We start from the raw sequence: 6202 nt of genomic DNA, 5'->3' as shown, positions 1-6202 counted from the left end.
GAGGAGGCCAAGAAGGAAAGGAAGAGGAAAGAGAAGGAAGAAAGGAGAGAGCGCAGGCGTGAGGAAAGACGCTTGAAGAAGGAAGAAGAAAAGATGAAGAGGGTTGAGAGCCCTGAGATGGATGGAGAATCTACCTTTGTAAGGGAGGATAGGGAAAACCAGTGCAATTAAGGGAGCCGGCGCAACCTGAAACAATGCAATTGGTTGCGACCGGCGAAGGCGAAGAAGGAGAAGATACCCCCCTTATGCGGCGTTGCAGGGAGAATGCACCGCAAGGGTGTACTATTGACCGTCAAATTTTGATCAATGCAATAGAAGAAGAGGAAAGAAGGAGAAAAGAGGAAGAAGATAAAGAAGAGAAAATGGCGCGGGCCCAACTCATCATCGTAGAGGGTGATCGAAGAAGAAGACTGCATGATGAGAAGGTGCACCGCAATAATGAAAAATCAAGAGTCGAAGAGATAAGGTGGTGTGAAGAGGAACAACGTCTTTTGCTGGCCTCCGAGCAGTTTATAGAAGAGTTTGAGAGAGAAGAAAGAGAAGAGGAAGAAGAAGAGAAGACAAAGAAGGCAGAAGAGGAGAGGAGAATGAGAGAAGAGAAGGAAAGGAAGTGCGAAGCCAACAAGCGGCGCTTGCAAAAGAAGAAGGGTAAAGAACTCGCGGAACGCGAGAAGAAGGAACAACGCAGAGAGTGGGAAAAGAGACAAAGAAAAGTAGTCTGCCTTGCATTGGCTAAAGATAAGGGCAGAGTAATCGCAGAGAGTAGCGAGCTCGCGTTGGCGAAGAGGCATCCATTAAAGAGAAAAGAAAATGACAACATGTTGATGGAGATGGGCTTTTACCCTGTGCCAACGCCACTACCAGACCTCGTCACGAGCATGATAGTGGAACATGGATGGGACTCTTTTTGTCAATGCCCAGCCATTGTTGTTCCAGAGGTAGTGAGGGACTTCTACCACGGACGTCTACACGACACCAGAGATGTGGTGACCTTTAAAGGGGAGACGGTGTCCTTCAGCGCAAGGGACATCAATGAGCTATACCAAATGAAGCACAACCTGGATGCACCGGGCAATAAAATCATTGATGATCCCACGTAACAACAGATGGAAGACGTGCTGCGAGTGTTAATGCAATCGGGCACAAAGTGGACGGTTTCACTCAGAGGCATCCGTACCCTGGCGTCTAAGTGATTGCTTCTGGAGGGAAGGCTTTGGGTTTACTTGGTCAAGAAGCGGCTGATCCCAACAACGCATGATAAAAAGATTTCAAGCGATTGAGTCATGGCTTTATACTACATCGCACGCGACATTCCAATCGATGTAGGGCAGTTGATCGCAAGACAGCTCAAAGCATTGATGGGGCATATCAGAGGACAATACTTCTTTCCATGGACTGTCTCAAGTTTGTGCCTGTCAATGGGCGTAGGCATTGATGAAAAACCCATGCACGAAGTCCACGACCTAATCAACATCAAGATCCTGAGGATGCTTCTCAAGGACTCCCCACACTGCCTAGAGCTCTCTTTGAAGAGGCCCGCCATTGATTTGAATGCGTCGCAAGAGCCCAAGCCAAAGAGACAACGCACAAATGACAAGGGAAAGGAAAAAGTCTAAGAATCACCAACGCATGATCCAGAACCTTTGGACCCCTTATCCTTAGTAATCCACCCTCCAAGCCCACCCGCACAACCTTCTTCTCCACTCCACGAGCACTTTACCAATCTTCTTCTTGTCTCAATTCTCCAACCTTATACCTAGTAGCCCCGACTTCACCTTTATCATCATCACCGCAACTCCCCATATTGATGACCCACACGATTTGGGTGAAGGCACCTCTGCCCAACCCCAAAACGTTGCTGGTGAAACATCATAGGCACAACCTTCCATCACCTCCCTGGCTACTGAGTTAGTAGAAATGCGGTCACTTCTGGCCCAACAACAACAACTTCTCTTCCAACATCAACAACTCTTCGCTCAGCAACAAACCTTTTTCGACCAGAGATTTGAGGTGGTAATGGAACAAGTTGATGATATATAGCGCAGTGCTGCCACATCAAAGCTGGCATTGATCAATATTCAACGCAACACTTATACGATCAATCGCCACCAAAGACAGCTTGCGGAGCGCAACCATGGGTACTTCAATTTTCTCACAGCATATCTTCATGGTCCCATGGTGCCTTCGCATCTCATGCAGCACTTGATTTTCGAAGAAGCTCCTTTTGCACCACCTCAAAACCCTCTTCCAGATCCTCCTGCTCCTCAACATTAATCTTTACATTTATTTTATTTTGCGGCCATTCTGTATTTTGATTTTAATTCATTTATTTTTATAAGTTAACAAATTTCTTTGACTCTTTGTACATGCAACAATTTTTGTATTGTATTAGTTTGTACTTATTTGTATACTTAGTTAATATTCAATACAATTGAGTACTTATTCACTCCATTTGCCTGTGCCTTTTTCTTTATCGTCCTTTGTCAATTTTTGTGATGTTCTTGATCTTTTATTTTTGCGTTCTTCATTGCGCTGCCATGATGTATTATATGTTGACACTTAGTTAATTCTTAGTTTAGCAGTACTTTACCTTTTATCTTTCAAAGTTCTACTCAAACCTTCTTTTTGAATTTTTTCTAAGTGTTTGTCTAGTCTATCCAAACAATGCAACGAGGACCTTGCCATATCTAAATTTGGGGGTGGGGAAGGTCTGAGCAGATGAGATCAAGAATATATGGTCATTAAGGAAATTCGTTCATTTTCTGTCAAATTTTTTTTTTATACCAAACTCCAATGTCAGCGCAAGGGAAAAACCTCAAAAAATGTTTCCAACCTGATAAGAGTTTAGTTGTGAAAGGAATTTGCTCATAGTTGGATGTTCGCATGACACCCATGGGAGCAAGCCGAAACGAAGGTGGGTTTCCAAGAACAGCGCAGTATGAAGAGAGAGGAAAAAAAATAATAAATAGAAAAAAAAATAAAAGAATGCAAGAGACAACTCCTCTGAATATCATGAGTTAAAGTTGAAATTCGCACACAACCGTGGTTGGATGTTCGCATGATACCCGTGGAAATAAGCCAAAACGAAGGGTGTAACCGTGATCAACAGTCTCTAAGAAATGGCGCAAGATTTGACCACCGCATATAGACGCATCAAATTGTTTTGACAAAGAAGAGGTAAACATTCTATTTAAAAACTAGAGGACAAGCAATGTGCCTTAGTGTAACATTCGGAGCAACCAATCGATGCAAAAATATAGGATAGGAATTGAGCATTATTGCCTTAGTGGAAGATATTCTTGAGGACAAGCATATATCTAAATTTGGGGGTGTGATAATGTCACACCCCGCCCTAGACTACCCTCTTAGCTAGGAAAAGGTGTGACTAATAGTAGTATCAACCCTTTGGTTGACACTTACTGCCTAATAACTCTTGCAGAAATAACTCTGATACCAATGTACAGATTCAACAACCAATTGATTAAGTCAAGGAGGCAAACTACAGCGATTAAGTAGGCCCATTTTTATTTTACAACAATATAACGTTTATACAACTCAAAGACTTAACAACAAAGTTTACAATAACAACCGTAAAACCCTCCGGAAGTGTAACTGTGGAATGTGGCAGACCTTGACCTTAGCAGCACCCTGGAACTTCTCACTTTTCGCTACTTTAGAGGGGGGGGGGGGGGTTAAAACATAAAACATGGAAAACGTGAGCTATAAAGCCCAGTGAGTGGTATCTTTAAATAAACAATAACTTTGATTACAGAAATATACTTTTGGGAAATTAGTACATAATCAATGAGTACATTACCACAAGTTCAATATTATTCTTCCAACCAGGCCACTGGATTATCCCCAGCTCAACTACTGGTTAAAACAAATAATCCCAACTTGACCGCTGGTTATCACATAATAAGACATCCCCAGCTTTACCATTGGTTATCCCTAGCATGATCCTAGGTTTTCCCCAGTATTTTCACACGTATACTCAAGCAATATATCAACAATTCCTGTGGAAACTTTCCCTGTACCCTATTATCCCACCAATGTGCACATCGACTATTTTCCTGCTAGCTATGCTTAGATAACTTGACTATATTTCCCGCCGGTTGTCACCGACTATCATTTCTTGCAGACTGAAGCCGACTATACTTTTCCGCCAAGTACCTTTTCAAGCATGCTAACTATATATCCCGGGTACGATTTTAGTTTCCAAAATAAACATACAAGCAATATCTTAACAAGCATAATAACAAGACAAACATATATGCCTGATCATGCCAATTTAACACTATCCCTTATATATATTTACCTATATATAGAAATTACATCAATAATACAACAACGCAATAACCACTCATCTTGGTTGGTTAGGAACTTTCCTTTTTGAAGTTCCTTAGGTTTCCTTGGTTTCCCTTTTGAATCCTAAATTCCAGATTCAAATATCAGCTTAGATTACTCATAGTTCCAGACCTTATTTTAAGATCCTCTCTTTTGAAAACATGTTCTAAAATGTCTCAGGAAGCTTACCATAAAATCTTAGCTCATAACTCTTCGTGATTTGGAAGGAATCATAAAAATATTAAGACTGGCTCAGCTTACCCGATAGCTCGACCCTTTTGTCTTTTCCTTATTCTCCAGCCCTATTCCTTGGAGATTATTCTCTGGAAGCCCCACCATGAAAACTAGACTCTTTTAGATTTCATATGGCTTTGAAATCACATTAAACGCACGAGAATTCTGGGAGAACTCCTCGTTCCAAGTTGATGTTACTTCCTGTCTTTTCTGCCCGACAGCATCTCCCCTCTTGGAACCTTTTAACTAACGCATGGTCTTACTACCAACGCATGGTCTTCTCCCAATTAGTCCTCACACACTCTTCTTTATGTTCGAAGAGAATTTGAGTTCTCATCTGAAGTCCTTGGCCCTATTTATAGGCGTCCAAGATTGCTCCACGATCGACACCTCCTACTTGGTCGCATGACCAAGTGTCTCTTCCTTACACCATCAACGCAATCTTGCATCAGCATAAGCCAAAGTGTCTTCTTCTCCTTTTACCAACACATAGCCCTCATCCTTTACATGTCTTCATATGCATCCACCTAATTTGCTTAAGGTTTAAGAATTCCTCTTAACAAGCCACATGTCCGGATGACATCCTCCATGAGTTCATCCTTTTTATGCGTCCACAAACCCTTGGATGTGCAATGCATATTAGGCCATCACCGCATAGTCTATAATCCACGCATAGCAAGCCAACTCACTACCATCACAATCCAACTTAGCCATCACAAGAACCAGCCATCACCAACACATAGGGTGGCTGCTCATCCTCGACGCATGGCTCACTAGGTATCATCGCAAGGCTTGCTCAGCATAGGCGCATGGTGCTTGGCATAAGCGCTAGCCGCTCGACGCATGAGCATGCTACATAGGTACTGGTCATCACTCGACGCATGGGCATATTGCATAGGCACTGGCCATCGCTCGCAGGCTTGCTTGGCCGCATTGATTCTTCGACGCATAGGTATGACCATTTGACAGGGCGCTCGCTGCATAGGCTGGCCACTTGACGCATGGGCAGGAGCGTTTGATGCATGGCCACTCGGCACGGTAGCTTGGCATGCATCGCTTGGCAGTTTAGCCGAGACACTTCGACGCATGGCTGGGCGTCTGGCTGAGGTTGCTCGACACATAGCTGGGCGTCTAGCTGAGGCTGCTCGATGTATAGCTGGGCATCTGGCCGAGGCTGCTTGACGCATGGCTGGGCATTTGGCAGCGCTTGGCCTGCTCGACGCATGGGCTGTGCGCTGTGCATGGGCACTCAACGCATGCTGCATGCCTTGCCCGAGTCCTCGCCTACCCTTGTGCCATCAAACCTTCCAACGCATCACTTCCATTTTTCTTCCTTCACCAATGCATACCACCACCAACACATCCATCACAACTCTTCTAACGCATCCATTGGATCTAATGTGTTGGTCTAACCTCCAAGGCATGTGTTACTCTTACTTCCAATTCTCCCTTTGCCCAAGTAAGCTCTCTATGATCTTATGACCAATGCATAGCAATGCCTAGTCCAACACTTAGTCAATTTTCATCAACTAAAGTTTAACTCAAAGCTACTCAACGAAAATCTATTCAACACTTAGAAATTTCCTTCACTTTAACATAGGATTTAACTTTCACTTAGTTA

This window comes from Benincasa hispida, chromosome 10 (genome assembly GCF_027475165.1).
Source record: "Benincasa hispida cultivar pf3 chromosome 10, pf3_genome.v1.1, whole genome shotgun sequence".
NCBI classification, from domain to species: domain Eukaryota; kingdom Viridiplantae; phylum Streptophyta; class Magnoliopsida; order Cucurbitales; family Cucurbitaceae; genus Benincasa; species Benincasa hispida.
Note: the sequence above shows the minus strand (reverse complement) of the source record.